This window comes from Bos javanicus, chromosome 5, assembly GCF_032452875.1.
Source record: "Bos javanicus breed banteng chromosome 5, ARS-OSU_banteng_1.0, whole genome shotgun sequence".
In the NCBI taxonomy this organism is placed as follows: Eukaryota; Metazoa; Chordata; class Mammalia; order Artiodactyla; family Bovidae; genus Bos; species Bos javanicus.
Window position 1 is genome coordinate 65,048,059 of NC_083872.1, and position 25,889 is coordinate 65,073,947.

The 25,889-nt window shown below is 43.8% G+C and overlaps 2 long non-coding RNA genes across 4 annotated transcripts in view; one reads left to right on the top strand and one right to left on the bottom strand.

Moving 5' to 3' along the window:
* The first annotated feature begins 1,380 nt into the window (after positions 1 to 1,380).
* On the top strand, positions 1,381 to 25,411 carry LOC133247791 (uncharacterized). Its single transcript, XR_009736498.1, has 4 exons — positions 1,381 to 2,198; positions 4,532 to 4,641; positions 12,457 to 12,539; positions 25,335 to 25,411. It is a non-coding gene; the product is annotated as an uncharacterized LOC133247791 (long non-coding RNA).
* Positions 9,788 to 25,889, bottom strand: part of LOC133247789 (uncharacterized) — a 33,057-nt gene continuing 16,955 nt past the window's right edge. The window contains exons 1-5 of one of the 3 annotated variants that reach the window (XR_009736494.1): positions 24,478 to 25,351; positions 19,868 to 19,994; positions 18,601 to 18,938; positions 14,648 to 14,747; positions 9,788 to 11,931 (exon numbers count right to left, since the gene is read on the bottom strand). This is a non-coding gene — a long non-coding RNA (uncharacterized LOC133247789). Of the gene's footprint in view, positions 11,932 to 14,647; positions 14,748 to 18,600; positions 18,939 to 19,867; positions 19,995 to 24,477; positions 25,352 to 25,889 lie in introns of those variants that run through there. The other 2 variants (XR_009736495.1, XR_009736493.1) reach the window with 2 other exon arrangements.

Genomic DNA, 25,889 nt, shown 5'->3' on the forward strand with positions numbered 1-25,889 from the left:
TGAGCTCTTTAAATAAGTTTTGGATTTTCTTTAGAGAGGTCATATACATTTCTCATAGAAATTACTTCCAAATATGTCTTTTTTTTTTTAAACTTGTAACTGGGACTGAAATCTTTCTCATTATATTTCTTAACTTCTCAGTTGTTTTCAGGCATGCTATTGATTTTCACAAATTCATTTAGCTCTTATTCAGCCTTTTTAAAACCATGGGTCCTGTCTTCTGCAAAGGAGTATTAGGAGAAGGATTCATGAAAAGAACATTTCTGTGCCACTTACACAAAATACAGAGTTACCACGTGATTCAAATGTCTTTTATATAAAAGATGAACATAGCTTTCTTTTATGGGGTGAAGAGATATAGCTATCTCCTCTGTATCCCTGGTCTTCAAATTACTGCTTTCTCTGCCAGCCCAGGAGCATTCCCAGGAATGCTGCTCTTTCCTTGTCTCATTGGTGTTCCAGTCCCTGCTCTGGGCCTCCTGGTTTGGCCAGCCCATTCAGAGTGCTCTGGTGGCTTATAGCGTATTGACTCTCACCGTGCCCTCACGATGCTGCTCCTCTAGTTTCGGTGTCATCAGCTGCTACCACTGAGTGACTCTTTGTCTCCATTTGTCCTGTTCACCTGGAAGTCCTTCCAGCCAGACTAGACCCTGGTGTGAGATCAGAAGCCACAGCGCATCTTATTTCCTTTTTGTTCCCCAAGAAATCCAGAGCTAAACTTGGACAATTTAACTTACCCCAAGCTCTTTTCTTCTTTTGATGGTTTTTCAAGCTTCTAAATATTTTTTTCACTGACTTGTTTTATATGTGATTTAGCTAAACACACTACATCAAGTCTTCTCAAAAAATAGGCAGGATATAAATCTTAGCAAAATATGTTTTACGGTTAAGATTTTGATTAAATAAACCACACCACGTGTGCTTTTCAGACTAACAGCATTAAAAAAACAGAATGAAGCAGTGGGGAAAGAGCGCATGTAAGTGTTACAAGCTAGAATACCTCCTGGGTGTCTATATATGTGTATGTGTGTGTATAGCTCCTGTGTCCATGGAATTTCACAGGTAAGAATACTGGAGTGGGTTGCCATTCCCTTCTCCAGAGGATCTTCCCGATCCGGGAATCAAACCTGGGTCTCCCACAATGCAAGTAGATTCTTTACCATCTGAGCCACCAAGGAAGTCCCAAAATGTACATGCATAAGTTTTGCAAAACATACATGTGCACATAGGTGATATTAAACATAGTTTAAAACAATGGTCACCTAAATTCACATGTAAATAAAAATTTAAAAATACGTGCCCTTTTGTTCTCTAATAAAAGTGCTTTAAATGATATAAATCATAGTGAAATGAGGCATCAAATAATTTCTAAATTGTTTGTTGATTTTTAGGAATTGCTGGTATGACCTTGCTGTCACTGGCTAAATGATGCCTGCTCTGAGTCAGGAGCTGTGTGAAACTCTTCCAGCCACTTCCCTCCTGCATGGATGGGCATTAGGTTCCTGGAATCAGGGGCTTGGTTGCAGGCAGAGAGCAACTAAGCCTGTCCACTGTCACAGCCAGGCAGCCTCTGGATGCCAGCACTTCCCACAAGGACTGGACACAGATCGCCTTTCCCTCAACCCCTGCCCACGATGTAGTCTCCTTGTTTCCAGAATTCTCCTGGCCACTCCTGAATCAAGTCAAGGAAATGGATGCCACCTGGAAATTGATACTTTGGAACTGTGGTGTTGGAGAAAACTTTTGAGAGTCCCTTGAACTGCAAGGAGATCAAACCAGTCAATTCTAAAGGAAATCAGTCCTGAATATTCATTGGAAGGACCGATGCTGAAACTGAAACTCCAATACTTTGGCCACCTGATGCGAAGAACTGACTCCTTGGAAAAGACCCTGATGCTGGGAAAGATCGAAGGCAGGAGAAGGGGACGACAGAGGATGAGATGGTTGGATGGCATCACTGACTCGATGGACATGAATTTGATTAAGCTCCGGGGTACGGGGAAGCCTGGCGTGCTACAGTCCATGGGATCGCAAAGAGTCGGACACAACTTGAGCGACTGAACTGAACTGAAAGACAATTGCCACCAGGTGGCGCCAACCTCTGCAGCGAGGACGTGAACCGGTTTGGGTCTTGCAGCGCTGGCTATTAAAACTGAGTGGTTTCACTAATCTGGCAGTAAAGGCCTGGTACTTACATGGTGAGTTTTTTGGACTCCACTTTCTGCATTACGAGTGTGGGGGTTAGATTTTAGATCGCTATGAAGGTGTACCTCAGTTTTTCTCCCTTCCCAACAATTTTTGATTTGGAAAATTTTGAAACTTGGAGAAAAATTGTAAGAATAATATAATATATATAATGACATCCATATACCTTTCACCTAGATTCACCAGTTCTTACCATCTGGCCACATGCTCAAGCTCTCACACTCTCATGTCTCTCTAATCTCTCCCTGTCTAGGTGTACATTTCTCTTCCTGAATCATTTGAAAATTAGCTGCATAAACCTGACTCTTCATCCCTAAATACGTCACCATATTCTCCTAAGAACAAGGACATTCTTCTACACAATCACAATTACTTTCAGAAAATGCAGTATTGATAATGATATCATTATCTAATATATAGATCTTCGTATTGAGTTTTCTAAATTGTCCTAATTATGCCATTTATAATTTTTTTAAAAATTAAGGATCTAATAAAAAAATCTCACACTGTATTTGTCATAAACTTGACTCACCTTAACCTGAGATGATTCCTCACCTTTTTGAGCACGCACACGCAAACACACATGTGTGTCTGTGTGTGGCCGGTCTTTTATGAAATTGAGTGTTTTGGAAAGTCCAAGCCAGTTTTTTTGCGTTCGTCTGATTCTTCTTTCATGATTAAATTTGGGTTAAACGTTTTTGGCAAGAACACCACAATGTGATGCTGCATTTTCTTAAAACAGTGTTTAAAAGATTCCAGTGATTCTATTTTCACAACATACTTTTTGTTCTAGAAAAAAAATCACTAATCACTGACTCAAATTAATTTTAACACACACACAAAGCTTCTTAGACCTTCCGCCTTTGTCATTCTGATCCCATTTTCATGATTATACCACACATAATGGACAAAAGAAAATTATGCAATGAAAACCAGCGGATTCAAGTTCATAAGGGATTATATCTAAGTAAAGGCCCTAGTAGTACTGTTGACACCTGGGTTGTTTGTACAGCAACATTTCTTTCAAAGAGTCACCAAACTTCCCTCTCTGTGTGGCCTCGGCTGTCAACCATGGGACTCAACCTCTTGACCCATGGTGATGGTTCAAGGGTAAGCAGGATGTGACCTGAACAGAGCCCACTTCTCTAAGAGATTACACATGGGTTCTGAAGAAAAGTCTCTCTCTTCCTCTGGGATTGTAAGATAAACAATTATGTTTCCTGGAAGCATTTATGGTCCTCTTCCTTATTTTATGGAGGAATGTTCTGTAGAAGAAAGTCCACACACACAAAATGAAGCAGTGGAAAGTGGAGATAGAAAGATCAATAGAAAGAGACAGAGTTAGTCCAAGTGACATATGTTAGTCCCTGGATCTAGCCATGCCTGAAGTTGAGTCAGCTATAAATTCCTGTTTTATCCTCTTAAGCTAGTTTGAGTTGAGTTTCTGCTTCTTGCAGCTGAGTTTTGAGTAATGCAATCATGATCTTGGTCAGAATCACAAGAATCTTTTTCTTTGCATTGGCAAAGCCTTGGCAATCACCAAAGAGCCCCAGGTACCTGGGCTATAATAGGAATGATATTAATAGTACACATTTCAGGGTACCTGTTGTGCAGATTAAGAGGGGACCTGGGTAAGCACTTGACAGTGTCTGGCTCATATTAGGAAATCCGTGTACCATGCACACAAGTCTTGGGCATCTCTTTAGGCTTCTGCCGTTTGCCCTGTGCCCTTGAATTTTCCCCTCACTGGGCATCCCTAGTGGCTCAGATGTTAAAGAATCTGCCTGCAATACGGGAGACCTGGGTTTGATCCCTGGGCTGGGAAGATCCCCTGGAGAAGGGAATGGCAACCCACTCCAGTATTCTTGCCTGGAGAATCCCGTGGACAAAGCCTGGTGGGCTACACTCCATGAGTTTGCAAAGAGTCAGACACAACTGAGCTACTAACATTTTCACTTCACTGCCCAGACTAAAGCCAGACTTGGCTGAGAACAGTGCTTGCTTGGGTAATGTTCATTGTTCACTGTCATTGTCTTGGTTATATTCTCTCCATTTGTCCTATAAGCTCAGCAACATGAACAGTGTTGAATATGTCTTGAGGGTATTCTGCGTTTGTCAGGTTATTATTTTTCCAGGCGAGAAAGAAGCCAAGGGTGAGGCTAACAGAATGGAACTGCACTGACATTTTGGCAGCAGGCACACTCTGCATGAGCTGGAGCTGAAGCTCAGGGGTCAGGAAATTAGCGACACTGGAATTGGTAAGTTTTGGGGCTACCATGTGTATTTGTTTTGGCCTAATTTATCCTCTTTCTGCAACCTTTTCCAGGAGGAAGTTTGTCCTTTCAGAGGCCACTGTATTTGTTGCTGTCGAAGGGGCCAGTTGCAAAGAGTCTTTCAGAAAAGCAAAATTCCCAGGGAAGGACTCATGAGGTTTATGTAAGTACCTGTACAATGCAGGCATACCTCAGGGGTTATGGAATTGCAAAGACTCTCACAATTGCTACATTTTTCTGGACTCCTCCTCTAAGTACCTTAGCATCTACTAAGAAGGGGTACCTCAGGCAGGTGCTAACAAATGTCCTGGTTGACTTCAGGTGTAGAAGATCATTGGAGGTGAGAGCATGGCTGTCTCTGGTAGGAGTCTGTGGCCAGCGTGGACTTTCCACCCAGTCCATGGTGTGTTTGGAGCAGACATAAGGGCACAGTGGTAACTTCTCCTGCCTGAAAATTCAGCCTCAAGTGGGAAGAATATTCTGGGCTTTGTGGAAGTCAGCCAGCCCAGTTTCCCAAGTTGTGTATGTTTTGGAGTTGAGTGCTGGTAACCCCAGGGCTGGAAGCAGGTGACCTGAGCACTCTTTTCACTGCTTGGAAGAGCCTGGTGGGTGGGCCTGGCAGGATCCTCTTTGTTTGGGGAGCCACTAGATCCTCCTGAGGAAGAACTGGTGCTAAGGACAGAGACCAGCTCAGTTCAGTTCAGTTCAGTCACTCAGTCGTGTCCGATTCTTTGCAACCCCATGAATTGTAGCACACCAGGCCTCCCTGTCCATTACCAACTCCCGGAGTTCACCCAAATTCATATCCATCGAGTCAGTGATGCCATCCAGCCATCTCATCCTCTGTCGTCCCCTTCTCCTCCTGCCCCCAATCCCTCCCAGCATCAGAGTCTTTTCCAATGAGTCAACTCTTCACATGAGGTGGCCAAAGTACTGGAGTTTCAGCTTTAGCATCATTCCTTCCAAAGAACACCCAGGACTGATCTCCTTTAGGTTGGACTGGTTGGATCTCCTTGTAGTCCAAGGGACTCTCAAGAGTATTATCCAGCACCACAATTCAAAAGCATCGATGCAGGCCTATACATTCAGCTGGAGAACAGCATCCTAGTGGCCGAGACAGAAATGGTTTGAGTATAGGGAGGCCTCCTCCCAGTGCTTCCATCAGAGCCCTGGAGGAGAAGTCACTGTAAAACTCTGAGAGTGGCTCTCGAGGACTCTGGGTGTCCAGAACAACAGTTAAACCTGCTTCAGGCCATGCTTTGGCGACAGTAGAAAAGGCACAGAAAGAGCACTTCCTCCTTCTAGCAGAGCAGCTGTGGCATCACAGTGAGACCTGAGGGGTCAGTACAGAGAGCATGAAGGAGTGGCCTCTGTGGTCGCCACAGGGAGGGGCCTGGGTACAGCTCTTATGGACCCCAGTGCCTCAGGAACAAAGGCAGACAGCAGTGTGACGGGAAACAGTGAAGGCCTTCTTAAGTGATCAGTGCAAAGAAATAGAGGAAAATAATGGCAAGATTAGAGATCTCTTCAAGAAAATTGGAGCTATCAAAAGAACGTTTCATGCAAAGATGGGCACAGTAAAGGACAGAAATTATAAGAACTGAACAGAAGCAGAAGATATTAAGAAGAGGTGGCAAGAATTCACAGAAGAACTATACAAAAAAGATCTTAATGACCTAGATAAACACGATGGTGTGATCACTCACCTAGACTCAGACATCCTGAAGTGTGAAGTCAAGTGGGCCTTAGGAAGCATTACTACGGAAAGCTGGTGGAGGTGATTGAATTCCATCTGAGCTATTTGAAATTGTAAGAGATGATGCTGTGAAAGTGCTGCACTCAATATGTAAGCAAATTTGGAAAACTCAGCAGTGGCCACAGGACTGGAAAAGATCAGTTTCATTACAATTTCAAAGAAGGGACTAACAAAGAATGTTCAAACTACCATAAAATTGTGCTCATTTCACATGCTAGCAAGGTTATACTCAAAATCCTTTAAGCTAGGCTTCAGTGGTACGTGAACTGAGAACTTCCAGATGCATAAATTGGGTTGAGAAAAGGCAGAGGAACCAGAAATCAAATTGCCAACATTTGTAGGATGATGGAGAAGGCAATAGAGTTCCAGAAAATCATCTACTTCTGCTTCATTGACTACGCTAAAGCCTTTGACTGTGTGGATCACAACTGGAGAATTCTTGAAGATATGGGAATACCAGACCATCTTACCTGTCTCCTGAGAAACCTATATGCAGGTCAAGAAGCAACAGTTAAAACTGGACATGTAACAACTGACTGGTTCAAAATTGGGAAAGGAGTAGGACATATTGTATATTGTCACCATGCTTATTTAACTTCTATCAGTGCCGGGAGCCACCACGGGAGATCCCATCCATGACAAAGGTCATGCGGAAGAGACCTGACAGGCAAAGGCAGATCAGGCCTCAAGGGGCCCCCTGAATCTGCTCTAGCATCCACTCCAAAACCCAAATCTGTCTGTCTTACTATTTTATGCCTTTCACCAACTCTTCTGACATTAACAGGGGGCTTTCCCCGACCACCTTTCTCTGGAAAAAGTCAACTTAGGGCTTTAGTTAATAAGTCTCCTGGGCATGAAAGGAATATTTCTATTTTAACCCCTCTGTTGGCATTCTAGCTTGCCTGACAGGTTTATCCATACTCTTGCAATTAACACACATGATTGTTCACAACTCCCCAACCTTGAAAGGCACGGGAAGCCAAAACATTCTAAAAGTCCCAATGAGCATAGAGTCCTTTAAGGGATGAAAAATTATTAGAATAGATAGTACTGGTAAAGGGCTTCATTACTGGGCCAATGCTTGCTGCCAAGTGCCCATATCCCTTATCCATTGTGCGCCTGGGAGTGCATTGGTTAACATAGTTGGAATGTAAGAAAAACAAGCAGCAGCCTTGGAATTAACCACATCAGACCTTTGAGCTAACTGGTTCTTTCTTTGTTGTGACCCACTGCACCTTTGCTCTGTGAGAATGTAACTCTGTTTAGTACTTTCTGAGGCTGGGAGAAATAAAGAAGAAACACTTCAAGGGAAAACAAGTTTTCTGGTCGAGCAGCCTTTATCAAAAAAGGGTCATAAAATGTCCACAGGCCTCCAAGGCCAGAAGATAATGTACACAACATTGTTTATGGGAAAGGTATGCAGAAAAGAATCCTGGTTTTGATGAAGACAAAACAGATGTAATGTTTGGGCTGACTCTATATGACTGCATCTTTCATTTCCCTCTATGTACAAGTCAAGGTATAAAAGTTCCTTTTGAAAATAAAGTTATGGGCCTCATTCACCGAAGCTTGGTCTCCCCATGTCGTTCTTTTTTTCCTTTTCCCTCCTTTTCTCTCTCTGTTCTTCTTTCGGGATGACTCCTTGGAACACAGGAGCTTTATTGGCTTTCTGTGTTAATCAAGGAAGATCAAGCCTCTGATCTCTCCACTTTGCTATCCTTATCACCTAAGCCGTCATCCTGAGGGTACCCCTGGCTCCTGCTGGGGCTGGACCCGGTAAGAATACTGAATCACAAGCTGGAAGAATCACAAGCTGGAATCAAGATGGCTGGGAGAGATATCAATAACCTCAGATATGCAGATGATACCACTCTAATGGCAGAAAGTGAAGAGGAACTAAAGAGCCTCTTGATAAAGGTGAAAGAGGAGAGTGAAAAAGCTGGCTTAAAACTCAACATTCAAAACGCAAAGATCATGACATCCAGTCCCATGACTTCATTGCAAATAGAAGGGGAAAAGTAGAAGTAGTCAAAGATTTTATTTTCTTGTGTTTCAAAATCACTGTGTACAGTGACTGAAGCCATGAAATTAAAAGACGCTTGGTCCTTGAAGGAAAAGCTATGACAGACCTAGACAGCATATTAAAAAGCAGAGATATCACTTTTTGGACAAAGGTCTGTATAGTCAAAGCTATAGTCATGTATGGATGTGAGAGTTGGACCATAAAGAAGACTGAGAACTGAAGAATTGATGCTTTTGAACTGTGGTGTTGGAGAAGACTCTTGAGAGTCTCTTGGACTGCAAGATCAAACCAGTCAATCCTAAAGGGAATCAATCCTGAATATTCATTGGAAGGACTGATGCCGAAGCTGAAGCTCTTATACTTTGGCCACCTGATGTGCAGAGCTGACTCACTGGAAAAGACCAGAGCAGAGAGTTCAACAATGGGGCTGAAATGGTGGCTGGCAGGAAGACGCCCAGGATCTGCCATCACCCCAGACTTTTCAGAACTAACTGGGGGAAGCAAAGTTAGTCAGGGACATAGGAAAGATGTAGAGAAATACAATTTTCTACTGTAAATGTTACCCCATTGTTACCTTTTTACTCCAGGACATGTGGTCTGGGAGGTAGAGAGGGGAACATGGGCTCCACCTGTCATTTCAAGCCCCTTTATTCTGATTATGAACAGCTTGTGCCACACAAGAATAGACACAAGAGTGACTTGGGGTTGTTTCGCTTGATTGGCAGAGGAGCAGAATTTGGAGGAAACCTGGTGCCCCAGACAGCATCAAGGACTCACAGAGGGACTTTTGATTATCAGCTCATTGCTTCCCTTTAAATTCCTCTGAGCCCAGGAGTCTTGGGTTAGCTCTAGAAATGTCTAGGGATTTATAAGCAAAGATTCTCAGGAGAAGGTTTGAGCTGAAGTATTAACAAAAGAGATGATCACATCAAAATCAACATAAGGTTTCAGGGCATTGTCTATTCACCAGTCTCAACAGAGGGGTAATTCCATAATTATAATAAGGCAAAGTAAATTAAAGAGAGTAGTACTTAAATCTTGCCTGGAGAATCCCAGGGACGAGGGAGGCTGGTGGGCTGCCATCTATGGGGTCGCACAGAGTCGGACACGACTGAAGCGACTTGGCAGCAGCAGCAGCAATGCTTAGATAGCTCCAATACAGTTTCTTTGGAAATACCATTTGCAGAAATATCGACTGTTTTGGATCGCCCATGTCAATCTGTCATTCTCTAGTGAAGCTAATGTACATGCAGAAGTGTAACTCTATAGTAGGATTGCTGAAGCTGTGAAGTCTAGTTTTATGATTTGGTATTTGGGAGATTCAGTATGGACAAAGGACATTTACACTGCAGTCATCACTTGGTTTCCTCTGCTTTTTATTAGCTTGTGTGACCTTCAGGAGATCACTTCACACCTCTCAGATTCAGTTCCCATACTGGTAAAATGTTGATAATAACATTCACAGAGTTCCTGTTATTGTACGTAGGAAACAAATATCTCTAAGTTTCAGTATGAGTTATTAACACAGTATAATATCACAATGTAATATTTATTGTGATCTGATTTTTATCAGTAACGAAGTCTGTATAAGCAGAAGTAGCTCTGATAAACACAGGCTGGGCAAATCAAACTGACCGCTGACATAATATGACAGGTGTTGGCATTTAGGGCCTCAGGGTAGGTCAGGACTTTTGCGCTCACATTTCTATTGGCTACAACTGTGGGGATGCTGAATCTAAGACTCAGGAACTCAAATCTGAATCACAATTATAATTTTAAATCTTTTGAACTTTGGTTTACTTAGAGCCGAGATGGTTTAGTACCTTAGAGAAATAAAATTCCAACACTTGGATTAAAGGACATTTAGAGCTTAACACTTGGATTAAGCTCTAGAGGACTGTGATTATGCTACAGTGAGTATTCAGAAAAACAAACACCTGAAGAGGAAATGAAGTTAAGGTCTAGTTGCCCTCTTTAATTCATGTTTCTACCCTCGATCACACCATAAGTCATTCTCCTTGACTGTACCTTGTGGCTCAGACCCCTCAGAATGTGAATCCACCCCTGAGTAGGAGACACAGAGCACCATGAGAACACGGAGATGGGACAGTCAGGCTAGGAAGACTTCCAGGAGGAGGTGAAACTTAAAACGGAGACTTAAGTGATGAGGAGGAGGTTTGCTCCACAATTACAGGGAGAGCAGAGAAACATTCCAGGCAAAGGGGACAGTCTATGCGAGTGAGGGAATGGATGGATGGATGGATAAATAGATGGGTGGATACACAGATGGATACCCTAAGCTTAGAAATATAGGTATCTCCTAAATATGACTAGAGTTTATGCTAGTTAATGGCGTATGCTGATTCTTCTCCCACTGGAGGTATCCTTGTGGCTCGAGGCATCCATTGTATGATTGGTGAGATCCCAGTTTGAATCCTGGTTGTGCTAGTTACTTATTCCCTATGTGGTTCAGAACTAGTTATTTAGCGCAACTTCTTGGGTCTCAAGCATCTCAGTTAAAAAATGAGGACATTAACATCCACCTCAAAGTTTTTTTCTTAGAACTAAATGACATTTTGTAAAGTTGTTAGCACAGTCCTTGGGATGAAGTAAATGCTGGGTTAATCGTGGCATTAACCATCATCAGCATCAACAACAGGTGATTTCCATCCAAGAAAAAGCAGTGTGTGACTGTAACAGCCACCTGAATAACGTTTAGCAAACACCAGCGTGAGCCAGGTCATCTCAAAAGCAGAGATTTTGAAAAGAAATGCACAGGGCAGTCATCTGATGATCTTTGTTGGTCCAAACACACGATTCAGCCTTGAAAACAACAGGCTGGTTTGGGATCCTGGCTCCTGACCCGGGGATGGGCGTCAGACGTGATGCATGGTGTAATAAGTACTTGGTTCCATCCCGGCAGTACAGAGAAACAGAATGGCTTCTCTGGAAAGAAATCGCAGTAATTGTTGTCATTTATAAGAGCTAACGCTTACAAAGTGGACTGTAATTCTTGCCCTGCACAGAGAGTTAGAAACAGAATCATTAGAATACTGTCTCCCAGACTTACTGACTCTGTAAAGGTACTTAATGCCTCTTGAGTTTCTTCATCTTCAAAAAGGAGACACCCTCCCTGCCTCCCAAGGTTGCTGTGAGCAGCAGACAAATGATGGAAAACAACAGGCACACAGTCTCCATGATTAGTGGAGGTGCTGATAGCCAACAGCATCCAATTCTTAGACGACTTGCTTTTCTCAGAGAGCAGAATGCTACCTGCCTATGATAAATATTTCAGAGATGCTGAATTATTTATTTATTATATACTTGGGTTTACAAGGAAGGAAATTGGTTCCTTTAAAACAATAACATTGATTGGGTTAAATAGCAGAGACAGCACTCTCCCATCCTTATTTACAGACCCTGGACCGAGTTCTAAGAGCGCAATGGCAGATTATGGATGTACCTGCTGACCTGCAGACAAATAGGAGGGTTAAAAGATCAATTAAATAATCTTAACTCGTGAGCAGCAGGGAAAATATTTCAGCTGAAACATTGATCGTCGTCCTGAAATGTACTACAGTGGAGCTAAACGGATTCATGTCTTCACAGGCAGTGGGCTTCCTGGCTTGTATCCCAGCCCCGGCGGCCTGTGACTGATGTAGGGCGGACAGAACCTAAGGATAGGAAAAGAGAAATGGATATGTGTTGAGCAGCTATTCTTGCCAGGCAGTCTACCTAGCTGCTTCACCCACGTAGGTCACCAAACATCTTTCAATATCTGGGAGGTTAAGTTCCTTGTTGCTTGCCTCCAGGTGATACAGCTAGTCAGAGGCAGGTGTCACCGAAACCAGAATTTACATAGAGAATGGTCTCATGGACCCAGGGTCGGGGAAGGAGAGGGTGGGATGAGTTGGGAGAGTATCACTGACATATATACACCACCATCCGTGAGATAGGTGGCTACTGGGAAGTCAGTGTATAGCACAGGGAGCTCAGCTTGGTGCTCTGCGGTGACCTGGAGGGGTGGGATGGGAGTGGGTGGGAGGCAGGCTCAAGATGGAGGGGATATATGTATACCTATGGCTGACTCATGTTGTACAGCAGGAACTAACACAACATTGTAAAGCAGTTATACCCTGATGTAATAAATAATACAATCAGAATTTGACTCTCAGATCGGTGTTCTTTGTCACCACCAGCCTGACCATTCATTTCATCAGTCAACAAACATCCGCTGAGCTGCTTCCACATGCCAGGCACTTGGGATGCAAAGGCACAGCAGGTAAGTTTTCTGCCCCCAAGGGTCTCACAGTCTGAAGAGGGAGACAGACAAGGGGCTTCCAGTTTCCATGTGGGGTGGAGACGGTGGGACCAGAGGGCAATTTACTGTGATGCTTCAGGACTCCTCATTTGTGTGTGTCACTTCTAAATAAATATTCACTCTTACACCTGTCTTTGTAATTTTTATTACTTTTTTTAAAATTTTATTTTAATTTTAAACTTTACATAATTGTATTCGTTTTGCCAAATATCAAAATGAATCCACCACAGGTATACGTGTGTTCCCCATCCTGAACCCTCCTCCCTCCTCCCTCCCCATACCATCCCTCTGGGTCGTCCCAGTGCACTAGTCCCAAGCGTCCAGTATCGTGCATCAAACCTGGACTGGCATCTCATTTCATACATGATATTTTACATGTTTCAATGCCATTCTCCCAAATCTTCCCACCCTCTCCCTCTCCCACAGAGTCCATAAGACTGTTCTATACATCAGTGTCTCTTTTGCTGTCTCGTACAAAGGGTTATTGTTACCATCTTTCTAAATTCCATATATATGCGTTAGTATACTGTAATGGTGTTTTTCCTTCTGGCTTACTTCACTCTGTATAATAGGCTCCAGTTTCATCCACCTCATTAGAACTGATTCAAATGTATTCTTTTTAATGGCTGAGTAATACTCCATTGTGTATATGTACCATAGCTTTCTTATCCATTCACCTGCTGATGGACATCTAGGTTGCTTCCATGTCCTGGCTATTATAAACAGTGCTGCAATGAACATTGGGGTACATGTGTCTCTTTCCCTTCTGGTTTCCTCAGTGTGTATGCCCAGCAGTGGGATTGCTGGATCATAAGGCAGTTCTATTTCCAGTTTTTTAAGGAATCAAAGAGCATTCTCAAAATATATAAGCTTTGGAACTCAGTCCACCTGGATTCAGCCCTTAGCACAACACAGCAAACCCTGTAGACATGTACATACAATATCTATATCTGCCCAGAAGGCTTCTAGAAGGTCGCCCTTGAAATGAGACTTAAGCACAGAAGTACACAGAGAAGTGGAGGGCAGGGGATGGGATGGGCCTAGAGAACAGGACTTGGAAAGCGGTGGTGAGGGAGTCAAAATAGCTCAGTTTCTCCAGGATGATGCAGGGTTGTGGGGAACTGTGTGTTGGCTATGGGGGCAGCTGATAGACAGTGGGGTGCTGGTGAGGGAGGGCAGGAGAGACTGTAGGGCCAGTGTGGGAGGGACTTCCGTCCAGGATTTTATAGAACTTTAACTCTGATCTTTAATGCTAGAAGGAACAACTGAAGGATTTTTTGGATCCATTTTTTAGCATAGATTTTAGGAGCATCCATCTGATATCAAGACGCAGGGTGACCTGGAGGCAGAGTGAGCAGCTGTTACCTAGGACTGTCCTGGTTTTAGCACTGAAGGTTCTCTGTCCTGGAACACCCCTCAGCCCCAGGGAAACCAGGACAGTGAGTCACCTGACCTGGAAGAGGGTGGGCCCAAAGCCAGGAGAAACACTGAGGTCTGCTCAGCAAATATGCATCCCATTACCCACCTGACAGCTCCACTTTGATGTCTAAATGGCATCATTAAATCAATGTGCTCAAAACCTCAGAGTGTTTGCACTTGCTGTTCCCCAGGATAACCACATGGTTCACTCCTTCACCTCCTTCTGATGTTTATTCTGATCTTACCTTCTCAGCAAGGCCTCCCCCCAAATCCTCATTTATTATTGCAATCCCTATGCTTGACATTTCCTATCCTTGTTTTGGTTTTGTTCATAGCGTACCACCACCACCCAACATGCCCAACATATTGAATATTTACATTTTTTATAGTCAGTTTTTTCCCACTATCAAAATCTTTCACGAAGGTGGGAATTTTGTTTGTTGTATTCATTGTCCAGGACAGTGTCTGGCATGTAGGACAGGTTCTTTGACTAAGTAAATTGAGTCTTTGTTGATTCATCCCTACTCTCTCAGGCCCTGCATCCAGTTCATCTGCAAATTCTGGTGACTGTCTGTTCATGGTAGATCCAGAATATGAGTTCTTAGCACCCCCACCACGCCTACCCAGGTCCAGGCCACATCATCGCTCACCTGGATTGTTGCAAGAGCCTCCCTCCACAGGCTTCCTGTATCCAACCTTGCTTCTGAACAGCCTGTTCTCTGTTCTCAAATCAGCAGCCAGGGGATCCTGCTGAAATGTGAGTCTGATCACATTGCTCCATCATCTGCTCAGTTCCCCCTTTCCCCTTGCACTCCCTCGTCTCCTCTCCTTTGCTTCCTCTTCTTCCCTCCCTGCCATTGCCTCCTCTCAGGCCCACCTCTGCTTCTGGGAAGGCATCTTCTGATGTGTCCAGGTTCTGGCCCTTCCAGCCACACAGGCTCCCTTTGTGTGCCTCAAGCACACTTGGCCCCTCCTTTCTCGACGCAGGGTCTTCCTGCTGCTGCTGCTAAGTTGCTTCAGTCGTATCCGACTCTGTGCAACCCCATAGATGGCAGCCCACCAGGCTCCCCCATCCTTGGGATTCTCCAGGCAAGAACACTGGAGTAGGTTGCCATTTCCTTCTCCAATGCATGAAAGCAAAAAGTGAAAGTGAAGTCGCTCGGTCATGTCTGACTCTTCAAGACCCCATGGACTGCAGCCTACCAGGCTCCTCCGTCCATGGGGTTTTCCAGGTAAGACTTGTTGGGAAGGGAAGAAACCCAGAACCCAGGCTCATGACAAAAAAACTAACAAAAAAATTAATTTAAAGTAAGTAAAAGAGCTTTCATTTCATTTTTTAAATGCCTTTATGAACTAATTTTCTTTCCCTCTTGGAAAAGGCAGAAACGTGTGTTCTTGTCATATTGAGATAACTAATTACCCTCCTTGCTGGTGAAGACAGTAAAGTAGAAGCAGAATTTCAGAAAAATAGATTCTTTCCCTTTTTCTCTCTTTTCACTCACTGTATTTACCCACTTTCAGGAAGTAGAGGGTTTTGCTGCTCAAGCTTTCTTCCTGTCTCTCAAGAAGCAAATCTCTTGGAAATTCTTTGCAAGAAGCCTGTTTGCTGCTAGAATGTATTGAGAGTATTGCTTCTTTCACAAGGTCTATTTTGTATCTTTAATTCATAGGAGTTTTTTTTTTTCTGTTCACCCCCTCCCACTTCTCCCTACTATTCCCCTTGGATTTTCCATGTGCTTCCTTCTTTGCGTCTTTCAGATGGTCACATGTTCAAACTTCCTGTGTACTCATTTGCCATGCAGTTACACATGCATCATCTCATTTAATCTTCATAAGCACCCTGTGAGGTGCTATTATTATTATTCTCTTTTACACACAAGGAAGCTGATGCCTCAGAGCTAAGTAGTGTGGTGAGAGCTGTCAGTACCCCGTCCCATGCCACCAATGCAATGGGCACTGGTTGGCTTCCCACCACCAAGGTATATATATGTTTCTTTCGCCCCAGAAGAGGCCAGATGTGCTGGGGAATATGCCCATTCCCCATTCCAACACACCCCCTCCATGGCAGCCTTTTCCCAATGACTGATGGAGTTGGAGTATAAATGTCACAGCTTCCCTGCTCCTTGGGTGGGAGAGAACTGAGGGGCAATTTCTAGGCTGGTTTCAGAGACTCCTAGCAGGATTGTGCTCCATAGTTACCTGTCTGGTTAAAGAACCTTCTGTTGGCTACATCTACTTCTCTCGCTCTTCCCCTACTGGAGTTTCCTGGAATCACTTCCTAGATATGGGTTTGCACTGGAATCCTTATCTCAGGGTCTGCTTCTAGGGGAACCAAAGATAGATCTTTGCCTGAGATTGTATAGTTACCAGATGGCAGAGCTGAACTGCAGACTCAAATCTGTGTGATTCTAGAGCTTGTGTGTTTCATCATGATGTTCTAATCCCTTCCTTCTCTTTAAGAATTTTTTAAAATTTCTATCACTTGTAGTGGTGATAACTTTTTTTTCTAATGTGTCAAATTATAGCAAACAATACTTTAAAAAACCATCTTGATAAATCAATTGGGAAATGTTAACATTTTCTTTAGATTGAAATTTTAGTTTTATAATGACAAACTATAAGCTATAAAAGGACAAGTTCCCACAAGTCCACAACCTAGCATTAATGGGGACCATATGATATGAGTCATGACGAGAAGAAGAGTGAGAGTGGATTGATGATAAGTTAGGAGTACTTTGTTAAGTTAAAAATGAATTTACTGGAAGGTCTTGGTTAGATTGGAGCTTCCCAGATGGCTCAGTGTTAAATAATTTGCCTGCTAGTGCAGAGACAAGAGATGTAATTTCAGTTCTTGGGTTGGGAAGATGTCCTGAAGTAGGGAATGACAACGCACTCCAGTATTCTTGCCTGGAGAATACCATGGACAGAGAAGTTTGGCAGGCTACCGTCCATGGAGTCGCAAAGAGTCACACAACTGAGCATGCACGTACTTGGTTAGATTAGGGACTTGAAAGAAGAGCTGGACAGTCAAGTTCCAGAAAGGACAGAAAGGACAGCTTTTGGGAACCAGGGACCCGAAGCTATTGGACAGTATTTTCCGGGAACCATAGTCAAGTTGATTAAGCTTCAATTCATCTTGGAGAAGACTAATTCCAGGGTCAGATGGTGTGACTGGCTGAGCAGAGAGTGGGTGGGGAGCACTTTGATTGATACAAGCAATGGGAGAGATGCTCTTTCCCCTACAAAAAAATTAGCTGGCTGCTTTAGAAAAGGAGGAGTGGGGTTCTGTGCCATAAAGATGACAAATATCCTTGTGAAAGAGAAGGGAAAATGTCTGCTGAGGAAAGGTAGGAGAAGGGGGAAGTGACAGCACACAAAGGAAATATTTAATACATGAGGTGTCTGCAAAGAGAAGCAATTGTGGATATTCCCAGCTGCCGACAGGGTCCTTGCAATGTCTATTCCCTTTTGAGGTAATCTACTATTCTCCTCTTTATTCCTTCCACCCTAGACATATTGGGTTTCTGGTGTTCCTCTATCACATGAGATACACTCCTCCTCAAGACATCTCTACTTGCTGTTCCAATTTCTGGAACAGTATTCCCTCAACTTCAGCATGGCTATTCCCTTATCTCCTTCAGGTGTTTGTTCAAATTTCATCTTCAAAGGGCTGCCTTCTCTGATCACCCATTCCCTCCTCCCCTCCCCACCTTCTCTGCCTTATTTATCTATGTATATTGGATATTATTACCATCTCACATTATGTTTTTATTTGCATAATATATGTGTTCCTTCATGGCAATAAAAATTCCATGAGGGCAGAGGTTTGGTAACCCCAGTTTCTAGAATGTTCCTGATATGTTGCAGGTGCTTGATAGATATTTGTTGAATGAACAATGAATGGTTTCTCTTCTCTTCCTCCGGTAAGGCTATCAAGTGTAAACATAAGGTTTCAAAATGATTGACAGAGGCAAGCCTGAAATGAAGTCCTAGGGCAGGCAAGAGGGGCACCAAAGATGTCCTGCAGAGACATCTGTGGGAAATATGCCTGGAGGATTCTCTGCCCCTCCAACCACTACACATGACGGGGACATGGGGATTCTGGCTTCAGAGGGAATTCCTGTTTCTATACATCATTACTCTTTCAATGTTTTAAGTGATTCCTGTTAAAGTCTAGTTTCATAACCTTGTGATCATTGTACGCTTACAGTGATAATCCCAAGAGGAGTGGTAATGGCACCCCACTCCAGTACTCTTGCCTGGAAAATCCCATGGATGGAGGAGCCTGGTGGGCTGCAGTCCATGGGGTTGCTACAAGTCGGACACGACTGAGCAACTTCACTTTCACTTTTCACTTTCATGCATTGGAGGAGGAAATGGCAACCCACTCCAGAATTCTTGCCTGGAGAATCCCAGAGACAGGGGAGCCTGGTGGGCTGCCATCTATGGGGTTACACAGAGTCAGACATGACTGAAGCGACTTAGCAGCAGCAGGGGCTCTGGGAAAATGGGAAGACAAGCCAGCAAAGAAGTGAAATTAATAAACTGAGAAATGTATCAAAGTGTAACTGACCTTGTTTACTCAAATAAAAAAAATCCTTACCAATCTTGAAGATCCACTCTCTGTGCAGTTTCTGTGGGTCCCTTTCATCTTGAAAGTGTTAGTTCCTCTGTCATGTCTGACTCTTTGATACTCCATGGACTGTAGCCCCCAGGCTCTTTTGTCCATGGAATTCTTCAGGCAAAAATACTGGAGTGGGTAGCCAATCCTGTCTCCAGCGGATCTTCCCAACCAAGGGATTGAACCTGGGTCTCGTGTGTTGCAGGCAGACTCTTTGCCTTCTAAGCCACCAGGAAAGTTGACTTACATTTCTTATTTTCTAAATCACCAGACAGCAGCATTAAATTTTTGTTGATGTTGTTGCTGATTTAAGTACAATTCTGCAAAATAATGTTTGAATTAAATACATCTCCAACTCTAATACCAAGTTTTCTGAGGATTAATTAACAGTGAATTAGTTGAAGTCTGAGGAATGATGAAAGACAAGTATATATCATCAAAAATTGATCTAATGACCACAAAGACATAATAGCTAACACATATGGAACACTTAAAATGTACCAGGCACTATGCTATGTAGATATGCTAGAGAGAAATGATCTCATTTAGCTCAAAAGACATTCCAGTTTCAAATCTACAAACATTTATTTGGCCCATGTGCCAGGCAATGGATACACAAAGAGAAATTATAATTTCTGTCTTCAGTTTTCTTTTGTGTTAGATTAATTTCTTTTATGTCAGTGAAATAACATGGAGAAATCTCTGTAAGTGTGAAGATGTGTGTGCCCCAATTATCTTCATTGGGGCACACAAAGACCTTCACAATGGCTTCACACCTACCCATCTTCCTTGCTACATTGACTGTTATCTCCTCCAATTATATCCTAACCCTACTCATTTCTCCAAATAAGCCACAAGATATCACATCCTTAGGTCTTTGTACATGTTCTTACCTTTGCTTTAAATTCTCTCATCTGTCAGCTGAATTCCAAATGCCCTTCAAAACCCATTTCCCACATCAACTCTTCCATGAGGGTGTCTTTGGAAGCTCCTCACCCACCTCATCTCTAGGATCAAGAGCTGGCCAATGGTTGTGCGTGTCTTTTTCATTTACCGTCCCAGTGTCCAGTCTCCCTTCTTTTGCTAACAGCACCCCACTTTTCACTAAGGAAGTCACTCCTCCCACTTTTCATCCATAAGGCTTGGGTGGGACTGATCCCACCTCCACCTCCACCTGGGAGTGGGTGGTTGAGCTTAAAGTCCCAGTTTAGAGGCTGGACAGTGGCTCAGGGATGGGCACGTGACTCACCTGGACCGCAGAAGACCAGCCTCAGCACTTCTGCCAGAGCTGTTGAGAAAGAGGCTCCTTATTTCAGCTGAGGTTGTTAAATTAGCAGACAAAGCTGGGGGCCGTCTTTGGGCCATGTGAAAGGAGCCTGTCAGAGGAAAGCAAGAGAGGGAGAGAGAGAGTTCTAAACATGCAGACCCAGCTTTGAAATGTCTGAAAAATTTACCTCTAGATAGCTCAGCAATTTATTGTTAGGTAAATGAATGAATGAATCAATAAATTTTCCCTGTGCTTTAAACTCATCTGAGTTGGGTTTCAGTTATCTGTAATAGGAAGGATTCTATGAAATGGACCCTTTCTCATTGTTATATGATAGGTAGGTTGATAGATAGATGATAGAGAGATAGCAACAGATAGATGAGTAGACAGATCGTGTAAACTGTGAGGATTTTAAGGAAGGAACTTGTCTTGTCCCTCAGTGAATCTTTAATACTAGCATAGTGCTCACCAAATGAACAAAGGAATGAATTTTCTTTAATAATGACATAGAATGCTGCAGAATTTTAAATAGGCATAGATAATCCCAAGGATTTTCTGAGTCATGCTTAGCGCATTTATGTCATAGTGGTGATGACTTATACAAGAAGAACCCTCAAACCCTCCTGGGAGAAAGGATTCAGCTGGCCATACTATCATTCTGATACAATTCTTTTGATAAAGGACAAAAATCCCGCTTTAGAAAGTTACTGTACTGTATGATATGGGCCAGAGTTAAGTATGGTAATAAAGTGTATATGGTGCTTGCTATGTACCAGGCTCTGCTTCAGGTGCTTTGCAAGTTTTAAATCACTTGATCCTCACGTTTATAAGATAGATACAATTATTACCTCCATTTACATCTTGGAAAACAGAGGTGTAAGGAGGTTTACAACCCCAGATCTCACAGATGGCACCTGGCCAGTGCTCCCTGCAGTGAGGGATCCAGTAGAGGCTGGTAAGGGATGAGTCGAGAAAGGCACCTAGAAAATGTCTTAGCGGAAAGGAAGGAGAGGAATAAAAGAGAAGGCTTCATTTGATAGCAAGAACAATGCAGAGGTCCAGATTCTGTTTCACTTAAAAATTCAGTGCTAGCTTTTTTCAAAATAAGCAATGAGAAGTTTGTAATGAAACCTCCCCTTCAGGGTCGAGTCTCTATAGTGACTGCTTACTGTGAGCAAAGCTCTGTGTCTAGTGTTTGTATGTTGTGGTGAAGAAGATTAATTTCTCCTCAATATCTGTTATTCATTTCATCCATATTAAAAGAAATTGTGTTTTTTAGCTGTGTGTGTGGCTGGCTGGAATAAAATAAATTCCAGTTTCCTTTGCAGTTAGGATGGCCATATGGTTAAGTTCTGGCCAATGGGATGTAAGCATGTGTCACGTGTAATGTGTCATGAGCAATGTTTAGGAAGTGTCCCAAAAGGAGGGAGGCAGGCATGCCTCCCTCTTGCTGGCTGTACTGTGTGCATTATATTGTGATTTATAATAAATATATATTTGGTCTTTGTTCTAGTTTCTGGCACAGAACTCCTAAAACCCTTGGAATTTTGTAAGTGATTAGAGCACTAAAAAGTCTTCTATTATGTTAATGAGGTGATATTTAGAGGCATCTAGGCATGGGAGCATTTTATGGCCCAGGATGAACCATTTGGTGCCAAGATTATCCCAAAATGCATCTTATGGGTGAGGGCCCTGGTGCCATTCTGAGTTTTAAGACATTCCTTTGGAGAAGGAAATGGCAGTCCACTTCAGGACTGTTGCCTGGAGAATCCCATGGACAGAGGAGCCTGGTAGGCTACAGTCCATGGCGTCGCAAAGAGTCGGACATGACTGAGCGACTTCACTTTCACAGGCATGGGAGCCAGGGTTGGAACTTTCAGCCCCACTTCCCTGACCTCAGGGGAGAAGGGTGGGGCTAGAGGTTGGAATCAGTGTCCAGTGTTTTAATCAGTCATGCCTCTGGAATGAAGCCTTCATAAAAACCCAGAAGGACAGGGTTTGGAGAGCTTCCAGGATGGTGAACAGGTGGAGGTGCTGGGAGAGATCCTGTGACCCCAAACCCCTTCCCCATACCTTGCCCTGCACATATCTTACATAAGTTGTAGCCTTTTATAATCAACTGATCATCTAGTCAGTAAAATGTTTCCTTGAGTTCTGTGAGCAAATAATTAAGTCTAGGAAAGGGTTGTGGGAACTTCTGATTACTCGCCAGTCATTCAGAAGCACTGGTGTGGATCTGATCTTGATGTGGCTGTTGGCATCTGATGTGAAGGGCAGTCCTGTGGGGTGGAGCCCTGAACCTATGATGTCTGATTGTCTCTCCTGGTGGACAGCATCAGCGTTGAGTTCAACTGTGGCCACCAGCTAGTGTCTGAGAACTGCTTTGTGCTATAGGGATCTCTCCCCTGACTGGAATTTGGTGCAGAACCTTTAGACACTCGAGCAGCTATCCATGATAGCTTTAGACACTCGAGCTGCCCATGATGTTTGGTGCCGTGTATTAGGATGGCACCATGGAACAACAGACTGGTTCCAAATAGGAAAAGGAGTTTGTCAAGGCTGTATATTGTCACCCTGTTTATTTGAATTATATGCAGAGTACATCATGAGAAACGCTAGACTGGAAGAAACACAAGCTGGAATCAAGATTGCCAGGAGAAATATCAATAACCTCAGATATGCAGATGACACCACCCTTATGGCAGAAAATGAAGAGGAACTAAAAAGCCTCTTGATGAAAGTGAAAGTGGAGAGTGAAAAAGTTGGCTTAAAGCTCAACATTCAGAAAATGAAGATCATGGCATCCGGTCCCACCACTTCATGGGAAATAGATCGGGAAACAGTGGAAACAGTGTCAGACTTTATTTTTCTGGGCTCCAAAATCACTACAGATAGTGACTGCAGCCATGAAATTAAAAGTCGCTTACTCCTTGGAAGGAAAGTTATGACCAACCTAGATAGCATATTCAAAAGCAGAGACTACTTTGCCAAACAAAGGTCCATCTAGTCAAGGCTATGGTTTTCCCTTTGGTCATGTATGGATGTGAGAGTTGGACTGTGAAGAAGGCTGAGCGCCAAAGAATTGATGCTTTTGAACTGTGGTGTTGGAGAAGACTCTTGAGAGTCCCTTGGACTGCAAGGAGATCCAACCAGTCCATTCTGAAGGAGATCAGCCCTGGGAGTTCTTTGGAAGGAATGATGCTAAAGCTGAAACTCCAGTACTTTGGCCACCTCATGCGAAGAGCTGACTCATTGGAAAAGACTCTGATGCTGGGAGGGATTGGGGGCAGGAGGAGAAGGGGATGACAAAGGATGAGATGGCTGGATGGTATCACTGACTCGATGAACGTGAGTCTGAGTGAACTCCGGGAGTTGGTGATGGACAGGGAGGCCTGGTGTGCTGCGATCAAGGGGTCGAAAAGAGTCGGACATGACTGAGCGACTGATCTGATCCGATCTGATCTGATTAGGATGGCAGTCACACATGCCCAGCTGCTTCTACTAAATTCACCAGTTATGGAAGTCACTCCTCCCCACCTTGGGGATCACAGACTCTAATGGAAGTTCTCCAAATGGAAACAAGAGAAATGGGAAATTGGCATTACATAACACAGAATATTTTTTGTTGATCTCAGTTTTACTTTGGGAAACTAAAGTTAGGTAATGTAAGTGTAATGCTAGGACTTTGGTTCAAATCAGCCTGAATCTCAAACTGGTGAGCTTCTCCGCTATCTAGACTGCACAGCTTCCTATTACTCACAGTAGTGAGCTGGTAAAGACAACAACCAGCTGGGATGAGAGGAAAGACACTGAATTGTAGTGTTTGCCAACCTCCATGGTGTAAAGATTCCCACCAGGCCCATTTCAAGCTACCAGTAGTTCAACAATGGACCTGCAAAATTCCTGAAATTCTATCTGTCCCCCTGAGCCCAGGTGAGCCGGCTCCAGAACTTCTGGTGTGTACTTAGCTGAGCCTGAGAGGAGGCGCTCCAGGCAAACTGCAGGTTGTCTCCAACTGTCCTTCTGTACATTTAGGCTGTGCAACTTTGGGTCAGTTAGGATAACAGCCATCCAGAGCAAGCAGAACACCTGGGACTCCCCCCCCCTACCCCCAGCAATGCTGGGTATGAAGTGATTAAAGAGTAACTGCATGACCTGGGGCCCCCGAGAGACGTTAGGGGAGCTTCATAGAAAGTGACGTGGATGCCCTGTTCTTTCTGATGGGTGATCCATTTTCAGAAAGATCTGGCCAACAGGATTCTCAAGGGCTCCTCTAGCTGACAAAATGCCTACAATACCATTGCTGGAGCCAGGGGAAGATAGCTCTGCAGAGAGAAGCAGGAATGGAGCACTTGGGTTCAAGAGAGAGAGAAAGCTCTATGGTCACAAATCCACAAGCAGCATCTGGCAAGGCAAGTCTGGAGGGACTCTGATGCTTCCTCCTGTAGTCAGTGGGTACAATAAGAGCCTGTAATTTGAGCAAGTGCTGGAGGAAAGCTAAGAGGCTTTAATAGGGTGTCTGTGGTGACAAGGGCAATGCAGGACATACAGTTGAGGGCTTGGACAAACCCGCCCCCAGAAAGTTCTCTTACCACATCCTTAGGAGGAAGGCTAGAAACTCTTATTGGAACCCACTGTACATCCTTGGTAGCTTGAGGATGGTGAGTTTATACCACATCTATTAATAGTTCTCCTGACAGAGTGGGTTCAGTGACGCTCAATAAATCATTTGTTAACTGCATGAATTCCCGAGCTAAAGAAGGCTGTTGGCTTTGTGGAATAAGGATGTCCGTCCTGGAGGGCCCTGTTTGAGAATGAGTGTCAAGGTTCTGCACATGAGCCAAACCAGGCCATCAGCCCCCTCCTAGAATTCTCGCTTGCCCGAGCCCGAGCCCTGTCATTACGTAAGGGGGACGTGTTGACCTAGCTCTGCTTTCTTTCGTGTCTCTCTGCTCCGAGAAAGATCTGTTCTAAGGTCCTAATGTTTTCAATCCAGCTCGCTTGTTTTGAATTTGTTTTATAACTCCCAAGGTTAAATCACAAAATGCACACTCCTCTGTGTGGATTCTCTTTTTCTGGTGGTAGCACTGTGTTTCTCCAGGGACAGAATTGTAGACATTTCACATGGAAGTATTGGCAAGTGAGGGTCTTGCCCGCTCCTTGAGTATCACTGTTATATGGTCAGGCCACCCAAGATGGCTATACCCTTGTTCTCTGTACATCCCCTGCTCCACCAGTACCTGCCTCACCTAGACCCTAATCACCCAATGGACCTTCCTACGTACTTGCTCCTGGCCCCAGCTGGTCATTGTTCTAACTCTAGATCGGAGCATATCCACTATGATAGCCTGATGGTGAGGAGTGTGCCCCTGTGCTGATTTCCCTGGTAACCGAAGAACCAACCTCAAGTCAATTCCCTCTATAACTGGTAACCTCTCCCTGCCCCCAGGAGAGAAGAATGCCACCATGCCCTGTCTGCCATCTACTGCACATAATGGGATGTTGCTCCAGGACCTTGCTTCAGACATGTAAGATCCCCCATCCCCCATTAAACCACTGATGTCTCTCTTGATGACTCTGGGCTCCTCCTTTGATCTGAAGCTAGGCAAGGTCAGGCCTTGCAGACCTGTGGTGTGCAGCCCAACAAGTATGGACTCAGGTGTTTTGTTTTCAAGTTCGATGCTTCTCTGTCCTTCTGATATAGCTGAATTCACCTGTGAGCACCTCCTTGCTGTCTGCCACAAGATGTTTCCATATTACCTCTTACCTTCCCTGCCCCAGACCTGGAGCCAGCCATGTCTGCAAGATGCCCTAGTTTCTTTAAGTGGGAAATGTTATTTGGAAACAAAGAACCGAGTGTGAGGTATGCTCGTTACTATTGGAATATCACTGCCTCTGGCCCCTTTTTATAGACAGAACTAGAAGAAAAATTCAATGATGAATTAATAATGCTTCCTCAATTCAAATGAAACACACCCCCAAGCCTTAATTTCCCCATTCCATA